The 14,920-nt window shown below is 42.5% G+C and overlaps 1 protein-coding gene across 1 annotated transcript in view; it reads left to right on the forward strand.

Moving 5' to 3' along the window:
• Window positions 1-539: 539 nt before the first annotated feature.
• KANK1 (KN motif and ankyrin repeat domains 1) overlaps window positions 540-14,920 on the forward strand; it is a 169,491-nt gene continuing 155,110 nt past the window's right edge. Inside the window, 1 exon segment of the mRNA XM_029613151.1 lies at window positions 540-658. The gene's annotated coding sequence lies outside the window, so the exon portion shown is untranslated.

Consider the following 14,920-nt stretch of genomic DNA (forward strand, 5'->3'; position numbering starts at 1 on the left):
GAATATAACTAGCTACCTGGCTCTGGTGTACTCTACTGCTCCTGGCCCTTAATTCCTTACCACAAGGGTTATATTTCAGGGAATCCAATTGGGTATCACATTACAGGTTTATTTATTGCTTCACGGTTAGCTGTTCTGCTAAAATATCTCTGAAGTCAGGTCGTATCTCTTGGCACAAGGGGAAGTGGGATCCTGGTGTCTTCCAGCTTGTTCCAAGAAACTTTAAGTGCTGTGTTATTCCTAGGAAGATGTAATATTAAACCTTTGTTGTACTGGTGTGAGGAAGCAGAAAAAACCTGGAAGCGAGGTTAATGGCCAGACCATATTTTATTATTTTGCTGCCTAGAATAAGGAAAAAATGTGAAAATGGAAAAACATCTGCAACTCCAAAGCATTCCCTGGCTCCCTACAGACGCCTGGATCTCAGCACCAGTGAGAAAGTACAGTGTGGGCTTGTGCCAGTATTGGAGCCTACAGGAATGTGACCTTTTTAAAGTCCAACTTCTCGTTAGGTGAGATGTGTCCCATTATAGCTTGCATGCTGCGGGGCAGGCTGTTAGGATGCAAACCTGGGTGCAGTGCAGTACAGCAGCCTCAAAACAAGCACTCTTGAGACAGGGACAGGATAAAAATGAAATCTTCTTATCTATAAAATGAGGTCAGTGTTTTATGTATACATTGATTTATAAAGGGGAGAGCTTCTGTTTGCCTGTGAGAGAAACCCTTTGATAAATCAAGCTCCCTGTGTAAAGTGGAAACTGTACTGCTATGCTCAGCACGCAGTATATGTGTATTAGCCCCTGGCGCACGCACACATGTAAATGTACACGTGGTAGCTGCATGACCGTGAAGGCACTAATTTGTTCCGTTAAATTCTCAAGATTAAAGGTTTGTCTGGATCCTTGGGCACAGTGGAAGTCTGTAAGCCCCTCTGCAATGGACCACAATGACTGCAGTCACTAACGCCGATGGCAATTGCTTGAGTAGGGACTAACTTTATGCTTGCCTGGGAATCATTTTGTTGCATAGTGTTCAGAATAAGTATGTGTGTATGGGAGGGTTGAGAGGAGGTGGTAAAAACCAATGGAACGAGTTGAAAAATATAGAGAGTAAAAAAAAAAAAAGTCTTAATTTGACTAACAGGTGGCATGTTATATCCATCAATGTGAAAGGTTAAATATTAAAAACTCAAACCTGGATAAGTAAAGTTTAGCTTGTTGCCCAGTACATACAGATTGGCTGTTCTAGGCAGGGGTATTTGTGTCATCCTGCTGGAGGGGCTGAGAGAGAAGACCAATGTAACACGGGAAAGAAGTCGATGACAGTCAGTGATGATCATTGCTCTTCTTGCTCCCATCATGGCAGGACAAATTGTGCCAGTGAGAGGCTGAGAAGAGGGGACAGACTGTCTCTGAGATTCTCATGATGCAGCTATAATGTTTCCAAATCTTTTCGCAGAATTTTTGCCGTATATCTACTTTGTGGGGCAGATTTTAAAAGCCCGGCGCGCACAAAGCCCTGTGACGCGCCTAAGTCCCGGGGATTTGCTTGGGGGGCATGTCGGGGGCGGCGCGGCATTCGGGGGCATTCTGGGGCGAGGCCATGGGCGTGGTGCCGGCCCAAGGGCGTGACAGAGGCCTCCGAACCAGCCCCCGGGCCGGGGAATGGCACGCCGGCAGGTAGGGGGGGATTTAGTTAGGGCTGGGGGGAGGGTTAGGTGGGGGAAGGGAGGGGAAGGTGGGGGGGGCCGGAAAAAAAGTTCCTTCCGAGGGGACGGAGGCAGGCTGCTCGGCTCGGCGCGCGCAGGTTGCACAATTGTGCACCCCCTGCGCGCGCCGACCCTGGACTCTATAACATGCGCGCGGTATAAAATCGGGCGTAGATTTGTTCGCGCTGGGTTGCGTGTGTATTAGGACTCCTGTTTTACAAGCAGGTATAAATGGGGGTGGGGGAAGCACTCCTGTTTCCTCTGCCAGTGAACATCTGCACACAAGGGAAAAGGTTTGGTGATGGCAAAGGCGTCACTTTACTGATAACTAGAGAAGGATGTATTATGGAAGGTTTATAAAGAGAAAAGAAGACCATATTTGTATTGGTCCTCCATAGATGGTAAAGTCAGCTAACAGCTTGCAGGGTTTTTACTAGCTCTGTAAGGTCAGTGTGAAATAAATTACAGATCATGTTGCCTCAACATGCCAGTGGATTTTTGGTTGATTATCAAACTTTTTTTTTTTTTTATAGCTGTAAATAGATTTTGTAACAGGATAGGGATGAGAAGACACAGACCTTGGGCAACTGCAGTGCTTCCTTCATGTTTGTTCAAGGAAAACATGATTTATTAGAGGTCGTGATAGCTTTGATTGGACCAACACAGATATTGTGCTTGGATCAGGGGTTGGAGAGCTGCAGATCACAAGAGAAAGTACTGAAATTGCAGCAAGGAAGAACAAAAGTGAAAATCAGAACTTTTTGTCACAGGCCCCCAGAGTAGCGATACACAAAAGAGCAACATACCTGCTTTTTGGTGCTATTACATCCTCTATAGATTTGATGCTTAGATGCTTTTTTATCATAACTAGAAGTGGGTTTAAAAAATTTGATCTGTAATCAATTGTAAACCCTGCTTCTAATTCAGAAATATTCCTATGCATGGAGCTTACTGCTTCATGATTCAAAATCATAGCAGCAATTGGAGCATTTTTTATTACTGTTTACTAATTTGATATACTGCCATTCAGCAGAATACCATCATGATGGTTAACAAAGTAAAACCTAAGTAAAAAATAATAAAGCATACTATTCTTTAATAAAACAATAAAAAAAAAATAGAACAAGCATAAAATAGTTTGTATAACTAAAATAAAACAGTGACATCATAAAAAAAAAGTACCAAAGTAAAAATATTGATCATTTGGTATCCCGGTTCCTATCAAATACTTTTTTGCCCAGATCTGTTAACTCTCTCCCCCACTGCCCAACCTCAGTCTGTGATTATGGCTTTCAACATCACTATCAACCTGCTTCAACCAGATTGAAGTTTAGATCACAGTATATCTGTTCCCATCTGCATTTCTGCATTTCTTATTTCAGAGCATTATAGTATAATTGCATTTTGTCGTGTATGGTGGTGCATGTATCTGCCCAATTTCTGGGTTAGAATTGTCCTTTCCACTTTTTTCTCCAGAGAATGACACTTGACCACCTTGTTCAGACATTTGCAAGTGTCCCAGAGGCCCAGTATTGCTTGTTTTCCTCATCTAGCCCTGAAAACACTCACTATGAGCAGCCAAGGTGTATGTTATAGTTTGGAACACAATTAATTAGTTATTGCCTTAGTGAATTCCAGGTGAATGAGTCTTATCTCTGCTGTTCTTTTTTAAACAAGATTTCCCTCTGTTTAAAAATAGACAATATCCTTGGTGAGTTGTAAAAAGTCATGTCATATTGTGTTTAAGAGGTACTTTCAGAAATAAATATGAGACACTGCTCAAGCTGTATAGAAAAGGTAAAACCCCAAGGCTAAATTTAGAAACACTTGTGTGCCTGAACAGAAATTGGCCTTTTGTTCATTTTAAGTGTTTTTAAATCCTCTTGGAATTTTGACTCTTTTTTTTTTCAGCTGAGATGGCAACTTTTAAAATGAACCTGCTGGAGTATGCCCTGGGGTTTGGGGGCTGTTGCAGGCTACAGACACACTCCAAGTTTGGGCATTGTCTCCTGTCCCTCCTGGCAGAACCTCTTCATTGGAAGCTTGGGAATAAAAGGGTTTTTGTTCGATTTGATTACTTCCCTTTCATTTAAGCTCAAAACAGGTTACAAGATAATCACTCAACGCACAATAAAGCTCTGGAATTTGTTGCCAGAGGATGTGGTTAGTGCAGTTAGTGTAACTGGGTTCAAAAAAGGTTTGGATGGGTTCTTGGAGGAGAAGTCCATTAATGGCTATTAATCAATTTTACTTAGGGAATAGCCACTGCTATTAATTGCATCAGTAGCATGGGATCTTCTTAGTGTTTGAGTAATTGCCAGGTTCTTGGAGGAGAAGTCCATTAATGGCTATTAATCAATTTTACTTAGGGAATAGCCACTGCTATTAATTGCATCAGTAGCATGGGATCTTCTTAGTGTTTGAGTAATTGCCAGGTTCTTGTAGCCTGGATTGGCCACTGTTGGAAACAGGATGCTGGGCTTGATGGACCCTTGGTCTGACCCAGCATGGCAATTTCTTATGTTATTATGTTCTTAATAATCATCATTATTGCAAGCATTTTAACAGAATAATTTATCATAATATGGTAAAATATAATAAAACATAGCCAAGTAAGGGCAATCCACTCCTTCTCTTGAGAAAGTAGCTACACACCTCCCATCCTGGTCCATCACAGACCCAGCTGTTGCAGGGTTGGGGTATGCGGATTCTGTGAAAAAGGAGCAGAATAACTTGTAGTGTCCTAAAGGGAGCACACTCCAACAACTAGTCCACATAAATGTTGTGTTGCAAACAGAAAGTAGCTTTACTCAGGCAGGTACAAAAATCATTCCTTTATCTAACGTGTACTACAACCTACAGCAAACCTTCTAAAAGATTAATCAAAAATCATAGCCTAAAACGACTCCAGTGCTAAGATTGTGAAAAAATGACTTGAAGGTTGAGTCACTATAGTGCGGTAACTTCAGGTAATGCTCACATTTTTAGTGAATGGGGCTTGCGGAAATGAATGCGCATATTAACCCACGTTAACTTTAGCACTTTGGTGGCTTGGTCTCTTAATGTCATCTCTTTTTTTGTTTTTTAAACAATTGCACTAGCTTCCCATAATTTGTAGGTCAGGTTTAAAATTTTCTGCCTGGTCTTTAAAACTTTGGCCAGAGAGCAACCTAGATGTTTGGCAGATCTTCTCTTACCCTATATGCCAGGTAGAATCTTGCGATGGTCACAACAAGATTTGCCTAGACTTCTGGGGCTTACTGAGATGAGACTAGAATGCACCAGACCGGGCTTATTTAGTTATCAGAGTCCTTTGCTGTGAAATTCTTTTGGATTATGGAAGGAAGCCTAGCCCTTCTCTTCTCCCCTTTTCTTGCCTGCTCCCCTCGCCCCCCCCCCCCCCCCCCCCCCGTTAAATGTAATTTTCCTTTCTTTGAGTTAACTGTAAACCGGCGTGATGTGTTCTACGAATGTCGATATATTAAAAGTTCATAAATAAATAAATAAAATAAATAAATAGTAAACTTAGAAAGGGAATAAAAGGCCTGGTTATATCAACATGCTTTTTGCTCAGACTAGGGTTAGATTTTTGTTTGTTGTAGGTATGGACTGATTTTATGTTTTATCTCCCAATTTTATATTATTTGATTATGTTTTTATATGTATATTTATACATATTTGAAGTATGTTTAATGATTGTATGCCAGTTTTGTTTGTAAACCGCTTTGATTTTATCATGGAAAATGGTATATTAAATGTAATAAGCCAGAGTATATGATTCCTGCACACACAAAGCTGTCAAAGTATGCCAGAAGCCTGTAGATGAGTGAATCCCTACTTGAGTTCCAGGATGTCAATGGCAGGAAGTTATGCAGTGTCAATTGCCTTTTAATTTGTGTGGCCTGAATAAATGGGAACCAGATCTCAGAAAGAGAAGGAAATAGATGGCACCAACTTTGTGGGATTTGGGGATGCTTTTCAAGTCTCTTCATTGCTAAAAGGGGAAATAGCAGGCTCTCCGTTTTCAGTATGTAGGTCAGCTGCAACTCCTTGCTCTTCATTCACTGCAAATTCAGACTGGCATTGCACAAAAAGCAGCGATTGTTTTCGATTTCTTATCCCCAGTGCCGCATGTTGCAAGCTCACATTCCAGGGCCCCCTCATAGTGCCTTTATTTCTTCTGCGTAAGCAAAGCTGGGCCTCAATTTATTTCTGAAATCAAAAGGCCCCTCTGTTGCTTTCTTCTAACAATTAACACCTGCCTTTGGAACATTTTCAATTCTGCCCCAGCAGTTGATAGCACTTAAGTCTGCAAACTGAGCAGGCTAATAAGATAAAGCACTTGTTGAAGAGTAAAAGTTGTGCTCAAATTCAAGGCAGTTTGGTGTCCAGACCAGTGAAAAGGCCCATCTGATTAGACCAGAGTTTTCAGCCCAGGTAGAGTCTGGGCCAGAATTCCTCAGAGGTTTCCATTTCTTGCTGAAGGCAGAGCAGGGATCCCTGACCGCCTGTTGGTCTCTTGCTAACCAGTCAGCTCTTGAACCAATTGCCAAGCAGTGAAGCAACAACACTGCCAGCCAATGGCTCAAACAGACACACTTTCTCTCAAACAGACACACTTTCTCAGATATATATACACAAGCTCAATCAGAGACAGATTTTCAGATTGAGAAAACTTTGACACTCTCTCTCTCATAGAAGTTAACCTATGTAGCAATCTTCCATATGGAAATGATAGCTGGTTCCACTGTTCATTCATTATATCTTCCAGAGTGTGTAAAAACTATGTGTAGTGTTATGAAAAAAAAATTTACCATAATTTACATATCCTTCAACTTTCTTTTTATGGCAAATGCTTTAGTACACATTTTAATAGGGGCTATAGTATTTGCTGTAAATTTTATAATGTTGTAACCCAAGGGGCATACAAAACATCCAAAACTCTTTAAAGGGGTACAGTAGTCATCACAGGCTGAGAACCACTATCCTTGAACTCTACAGGGAAGTGTGGCTTCGAAAATAGAATAAATTGAACTGCTACAGATCCTTACACAGAAACAACATGCTAGCAGATTACCTATTCTTGCTCACACATGCAAAATGCAAATAGCCTCTTACCAAATACAGAGTAAGTGACCAGTAGTGTAATAGGTACACCATCCCGCAGACAGATGAGATAAGGATGACATCAGCCAATCAGCGTTCACTTGCGGTCTAAGCCCTGCCCACTCAGCCCACACCCCTCCTATTCCCATAGAAGTGACTGGACGTAGCGCCACACCCAAATCATACAGAAACATTTCACAGATGATCACACATTTTTCCTGTTACAATAGTTTTAAAAAGTATTTTATTACCTTGTAAAACTATAACAGAAAAACCACTTTTGTTTAACTCATCTTTTGGTTTTTGTAAAGTGGCCACTCAGAATTTGTTGATATATTTGGTTCTTGTTCTGATATGAAAAAAAAACAAAACACATGGTGATATATTGTTTATTTACATACCTGAGAACTATGTGGAAGTTTGCTCGTATAGCTATAAAAATGTTTACTTAACTTTACATTATTTGTTTTCAGATAAAGCTATGTGGCCTATTAGCTTTTTCTTTTGGCACCTCATTACATGGTGGATGCTTATCTGTGCTGGATGGTATATCTTGTTTTGATACAGAAATATTTTCTTGATCTAATATTTAAAAAAAAATAAATCCACAGATGGTCACACATCTTTCCTTTTATAATAGCTTTAAAACATATGTAAAAACAAAAACTATATGAAAACCATTACTTGTTTTAATGTTCTTCTTTGCTGCCATTTAGTAAGTAACATCTTATTTATAAACTTTTCCTTTTTGCCTCTCGTTTGAAGAATCCATTCCTGTTTCAGCCTCTTCAGATCTTACAATCTGCAGACTGGTGAACCTTTTTGTTCACTGGATGTACCTTTATTCCCCACAGGGGAGTAACCCACAGCAATCCTTATGCTTTGAAATGCTGAGAAAGTGAAATTTAAATCAAATAGATACATCAGTATTATGCAACCATACTGTGATACTAGGTTTCTTGTGTATTTACCAGTAATGTACAAACTGTGAATGGGTAATATCCATGTTTGTGCTGTTTTCTGGCATATGGTTATCTTTTTTTGACATAGTTTATATGCCTAAAAAGTTTATAAATAAGAGTTTCAAAAAAATCAAATACAAATAAAATAAAATAAAAAGTGTTGTATATTGCATCACAAAACTGGCTGCCCATTCAGGGAGGTGACCCACTTGAAACTGATCAAACATCTCTAGAGAGACCTGAAAATAGCTGTGCATTGATGCTCCCCATCCAAACTGTCAGAGCTTGATAGGATCTGCAGAGCAGAATGGGAGAAAATCCCCAAATCCATGGGTGCCAAGATTGTAGCATCATATCCAAGAAGACTTGACGTTGTAATCACTGCATAAGGTGCCTCAACAAAGAACTGAGTAAAGGATCTGAATATTTATATAAATGTGATATTTCAGGGTTTTTTTAAATTTGTACAAATTTCTACAGACCTGATTTCACTTTGTCATTAATGGGGTATTGTGTGTAGTTAACCCGTGTTTGGACATGTGTTTTGGACGCGCTAGCTCTACCCCTTATTCAGTAAGGAGTAATAGCGCGTCGAAAGCGCGCGTCCAACCCCCCCCCCCCCCCCCCCGAAACTAATAGCGCCCGCAACATGCAAATGCATGTTGATGGCCCAATTAGTTATTCCTGTGCGATACAGAAAGAAAAATGTGCAGCCAAGCCGCACATTTTGCTTTCAAAAATTAATGCCAGCCAAAGGTAGGCGTTAATTTCTGCTGGCAACGGGAAAGTGCAGAGAAAGCAGTAAAAACTGCTTTTCTGTACACCCTCCGACTTAATATCATGACGATATGAAATGGGAGGTCCCAAAAGTTAAAAATAATTAAAAAAAAAAAAAAGTAAAATCTGTTCACGGGTTGAAAACCGGATGCTCAATTTTGCAGTTTGCCGGTGTCTGGTTTCTGAACCTGTGGCTGTCAGCGGATTTGAGAACCCACACCGGCAAAATTGAGCATCAGCTGTCAAACTCGCTGACAGCCGCCACTCCTGTCAAAAAAGAGGCGCTAGGGACCTGCTAGTGTCCCTAGTGCCTCTTTTTACCGCGGGCCCTCATTTGCACGCAGGCCGATACTAAATCGCGAGCACAGGGGAGTAGCCTGTGCCCGCGCTGGCTCTCCGGCGACTTTTACTGTATCAGCCCGATAGCGCGCATCTGTTTTCCCATGCTGCAGACAGTCACCTCTCCTGTGCGCCCGATGCCGAGGAGTCGCTAAGGATGCACAATTTTCCTTTGCACCTCCTTGTTAGTGCGACCTCTCATTTAAATATTGCATCACATGCCCAGGAGAGGTGGCTGGGCGTGAGTTAGGAGAGCGGGCGCTCAATCACGAGCGCCTGTTTACACGAGCCAATAATTGCATCGGCCTGACTGTGTTGTAGCACACAGCACTATTAATTGAACCGGGCAGACTCGGTTACTGTAATTTTTATGCTGTTTAGATAAGTAGCCAAGTATCCAGCAGCAAAGACTGTGAGAGATCTGCCTGCATTTTTATGCTGATCCCCCCCTACAACAATGGGACAGATCATCTTTGTCTCACGCCCTCCCGGCATTCTTGCTGTTCCCTGGTTGTGAAAGGCCGTGCCCAGTGGCCTTTCTCCTTAGCGCCTCCCTCCCCACCTCCTTTCAGTCGGGAGATAGTGTTTAGATTTCTTCTGTGCCAGCTTCTCGTTCTTTGCATTCGCACGTGCGTGACAGCTCGCGACGTGAAAGATTCGCTGGCTCTGCCGCGCCGCGAGGCTTAGGCCTCTCCAAAAGCAAAGCTGACGAGAGCCCACGCAAGCGGCCAGCCCTGGCTTGTTTCACCCGTGTGCCCTCAAGGGCTCCAAATGTGGTTCTCACTGGCAGGGCTGGTAGAAGCGTGTAGAAACACAGGCCTGGAAAGGGCGTTTGGGAGATCATAAAAGGGGCAGAGGCTGATGAAAGCTGGTGGAGAGCTCTCTTGTGATGATTTTTGTTTCTCTTCAGGATTTCTTGCCTTGCTGGTGCGTTCCTTTCTGCTGGCTGTGTTGCAGCAGGGGGGGCGTGCGAGGGTTGGCTCGGGCTTGCTCAAGAGGGGCTGCACGTTTTTGTGGTGGGTTGTTTTTTTACTGCTTCTGTTGTGGCGAGAATGGCAACTGTTTGCTTTTGAAACCTGCCACTGCTTAAACCACGTGGCCTGGTTGCATTCAGGGCTGAAAGACCGAGTATGAAATTATAATCCCAGGCTGGGAAACTGAAAGGGAGCAGGAGATTTCGGCACCCCTGCAGCCGTGAAGGGGGGTCTGAGTCAGCTGACATGCACCCCTCCTCCAAGCTGAGCAGGAATACCGGCAAAATCATTTCTTCACACAAGTCATTTGACAGTTAAAATGAAATCGTTAATAATCACATTTTTTTATTCCTGAAGAGTTACTTGTGCTTAACATTTTTTTTAAAATCTAAACCACCTCCTGCTTAGTCCGTTTTAGTTGCACGCCCATTGCAATCAGCAGCGAAAGGGACGAGCAGAGAGGACATCGGTGGCCTGAATGCTGATCCTCCTCAGCACTCCCGTGCAGGCAGCACATGGCTATGTATAATGTAGGAGTCTGATGACACACCACACTTTGTGGATTCAAGAAAGGAATTGGGGGAGGGATAGTGACTGTAATACAAATTATGCCCCATTTTTTGCCAAAAACTACAGTACCTGAATGTAATCCGCTTTGAAGTGCTGAAAAAAGTGAAAAGCAGAATATAAAAATAAAATAAATAAAATAAAAAGTATAAAAGCTTAATTGGAACAAAAAGAGAGAAGCAACAGAGCCCATCTGATCCTTTGAAGAAAGAGGTGTTATAGGAAGCTGAATTATTTCTTTGGCAAAAAAGGTGTTTGTGTGTGTGTGCAGGTACTGTACGTTGCTCTTTGGAACAAGCTCGGCAGAAAAACCAGCTGGATGACCCTCGGCCGGATTCCTAGTGAGACCTTTTAGCAGTCTAAGACCCCCAGGAACCAGGTTCTCATATTAACCTCCTCCTGAGCTTCCACTCTGTAATTAGTGGTCTGTAAGAGCCATGCTGAAAGAGTTCTGCAGGATGACTGTATCTGAGCTGTCCATTCAGTCCATGGCCTCTGGGCTGCTCCTAGTGGTAGTGATTGGCAGCAAGAGCCCAGCTCAGTTGCTCATAGGAAAGTTAGCCAACCCTTGTCCTTAGCACACAATGCTGAATGGCAGATTTCACACAAAGCTGTTTCTAAGATTTTTGTTTTTCCTGCTTGCTTTCTTTTTGTTTTATTTTTACCCAAGAAATATTTGGTCTGGGTAAGAACTTCGGAATCGACTTTGTTGTAGAGAGAGAGAGGAAATTAAAATCATTCCCCCCTTTTGGCCGAGAGCTTGGTTAGAGGGCTGGTCCCAGGCTACTGTCCCATGGAAGTTTTGTAGTGCCTGGCTGGAGATCTGCCGGTGTCCCTGGGACGTCCCTCCAGGACCACCAGAAGTGATGATAGCATCTCTCTAGACTCAGCAGCTTCACTTTGCCTGTCCTTTCTATGTTTACTAATAAAACAGGCTGCTTACCTTGTGAGACATGAGCCCTCATCTCTACTTTTAAGATGGTTGCATCAATCCCTGGTTATATAACAGGGTTTAGATCTTGGATATTAAAACAGAGGAGGCCAACTCCGATCCTCAAGAGCCACACACAGCTCTGGTTTTCAGGATATGCCCAATAAATATGCATGAGAGAGATTTGCATGCAGTGCCTCCACTTTATGCAGATCTGTCTCATGCATATTCATTATGGAAAACCTGTAAACCAGGCCTGTTTGTGGCTACTGAGGATCAAAGTTGTGCAACATTTCTGGCTTTGCGTGGTGCACGCTCTCTATCCAAGGAATATCTGTAACATGAACAAAAAACATTAAAATGAATCCGTGCCAGTACAAAACTGCATACACTTCTGTGCTTTGTGTAAAATGGGGTTTTTCTTAGTTGGCCACAAAAATAAACTTGGTAAGTGTTTGCAGGTAATGCAGAAAACTACTTACTTTACTAGGATTTCATTTTAGTGGGGGAGGGAGAGGTGGCAGTGGTTCTCCCAGAGGTAGAAGTTGAGGGCCAGAGCAGATTCATTTTGTTTTTATACAGAATAGTAGCAATAATGTAAACTATCTCATTTGCAACACATTGCTTTCACATCCAATAAATACAGAGGCGCAGTGAAAGCATGTTTTTATTCCACAGGAACACTTTCTTATAGAATCACCAACTTTAATAAATGGGTTATTTAAATAAGTTGTAAGAAATAAAAGATATTGTAATAAATTATAAATTTGACCATTTAAAGCTCATAGTAATGTTGTAAATGCCAGCAGATCGGCCAAAAATGGCTCATTCAGTCAGCCCAGTTGATTCATCCTCTCTTGGTAGATGTGCATATAAAGCTTGCAAATGCAGCCCACACCAGTTCCACCCGATCTCGTAACCCTAGTCTCGCTCTTATCTGTCCCCCAGTATGACCATTGCAACCACCGTATTGGCCTCCCTTATGCAAACATTCCACTTCTGTTTTTTGGTTGTTACTGCTGCTCTGTGCAGATTGTCCCAATGGGTTTTATTGCCACTATGGATCCTCTGTGCTTAACCCACACATTTCCCAGTTCCACTACTGTTTTTGTCTCCTCTGTTTCCTCTGGAAGGGCACTTCCAGGCATCAGTTGCTCTTTCTGTGGGAAAAAAAAAATTCCCAACACTTTTTCTAAGTCTCTTCCCCACTGAAGCTTTTCCCTTCTCTTGAAAAAGGCTTGCTTCCTATACATCATTAATAACTTTCAGGTACTTAAATATTTTGGTCATATCCCCCGTCTCGCCTCTCCTCTCCATAGTTAAGTCCTTCAGTCTTATATGGCTTTTGGTGCAGTCCTCGCACTATTTTGGTTATTTTTTCTTTGACCTGCATCGAGCCTCTCTATCCCTTTTGAGATACTCTCTCCAGAACTGAACACATTACTCCCAGGTGAGGCCTCGCCAATGATCTGTAGAGAGCCATTATCACCTTTTCCTTACTGAGTATAGGGCTTCCTATACACCCAAGCATCCTCCTGGTTCTGGCCACTGACGTAGCTCATGGATTCACTAACCTTGAGATCATCGCACGATCCCCCTGAGCTGATCAGTAAATCTCAGCATTTTATCCCTCCGAAGTTTACAGCTCCCTCAGATTTCACAGTCTCTCTTCACAGGTCTAAAACTCTTTTAGACCAGGCATTCTCAGCCTAGTCCTCAGGACACACCGAGCCAGTCAGGTTTTCAGGACCACAACGAATATGCAGGAGATTAATTTTCATACAGTGGGAACAGCGCATACAGATCCATCTCATGCGTATTCATTGTGGATATCCTGAAAACCTGGTGGCTAGGTGGTGAGCCAAGGCCTGGTTTGAGAATGCCTGGTCTAAAAGTCTGTCTTAATTATTGACTGGACCTCACTACTACGATAATTTTAAAGCTCGGACATGACATTAAAAAATCCTATCCTGGTGCTACATACACTGACCAAATCTTCTGCAAACCCATAGGGCCCCCGAGATTTTGATAATTGCATTCAACAGTTATTATGACTCCACTACCATTCCTCCTCAAAAAAAAATATAATTGAACAACATACTTTTTAATATTAAACAGTTTTGTATATGTGTGTGCATATATATATTTATACAGACACACCCATAATACAAACATGTTTTAGAAGTCATGTTACAGTGTCTGAGGAATGTGTCATCTGTGATTTTTGGGGGTAGACTGCAAAAAGAAGTCAAGAAACACATTTACAAATTAAAATAAATCCATAGTGCTTTGGTTGAAGAGAATCTCAGAAATAGCTGTCTGTGCAAAACTAGAATGCTTCCCCCTTCTTACACACTGTAGGGAAACAAATCAAATTCTATTGTCACTTAAGTAACTGTGACTCAGACTCCCTCCATTACCAAATATTTTGTGAAATAATGCAAAACCCTGGAATAAAGTCATTCCGAACCTACACAGCAAACCTGCCATACCAAAACAGCACTAACTCCCAGAAATCAAACCGCAGCAACCCTATATGAGTAGGCAACTCTGCAAATATTCCACTGAGCCTTAGAACATGAATGTACCTACTGTTAGGAAAGCAGAACTAGGCAAACTTCTACAGATCCCTGCACAGACGCTAAATGCTAACAGAACACCTCACCTCAGTCACACATGCAGGATGCAGACAGACCTTCACCAAATACAGAATTAGAAATAAAAAATGAATCACCTTTGATCTGCTGTCCAGCTTCATCCCCTTCCCCTTTTGTTCCCTGCAGACAAGAGGGGAAAAGGGAGCAAGAAGAGGAGAGGGGCTGAATTAGGGAGCAGAGTGGCTGTTCTTTGTTCTGCAGGCCTCCTCCAGGCTCAATCCCCCCCCCCCCGAAGGACAGGTATGGAAGGGCTAGATTAGACAGCAGAGTGGCTCATATTTGCTCTGCTCTGTGCTCCAGGCTCAACCCCTCTCCTCCTGTTCTCTGCATGCTGCCTGGGCGGGAAAGGGCTGAAGCAGAAAGCTCTTCTCTGCAGCTGAGGTCATGACCAGTTGTCCAGGAAGAAGAAGGGTGGCCACAGGCAGAGAGATTCCCCCCCCCCTGCTGGAACTTGCAGGGCCACTTCGGGTAGGATGACTCCTGACAAGAATTTGGGCAGTGCCCTTCCTCATACTGGTGGTAGGTTTTCATTTTACAGCAGCTGGGGGAGACACTGCTATTTCTAAGCATTAATTTCAGGATTGTGCAGTGCACTGTGTATGTGCTAGGTTAACATTTATATGATACTGTGTATTCACTCATTGTCAGGATAAGCTTTAGAGCAGTGGTTCCCAATCCTGTCCTGGGGACCCCCTAGCCAGCCGGGTTTTCAGGATATCCACAATGAATTATGCTTGAGAGAAAATGTGCATGTTATGGAGGCGGTGCCTCATGCCAGCCAGTTGGGTTTTCAGGATATCCACAATGAATATGCATGAGAGAAAAGGTGCATGTTATGGAGGCAGTGCATGCAAATTTTCCCTCATGCATATTCATTGTGGATATCCTGAAAACCCGGG

The sequence above is a fragment of the Rhinatrema bivittatum genome, chromosome 1, assembly GCF_901001135.1.
Source record: "Rhinatrema bivittatum chromosome 1, aRhiBiv1.1, whole genome shotgun sequence".
Lineage (NCBI taxonomy): Eukaryota > Metazoa > Chordata > Amphibia > Gymnophiona > Rhinatrematidae > Rhinatrema > Rhinatrema bivittatum.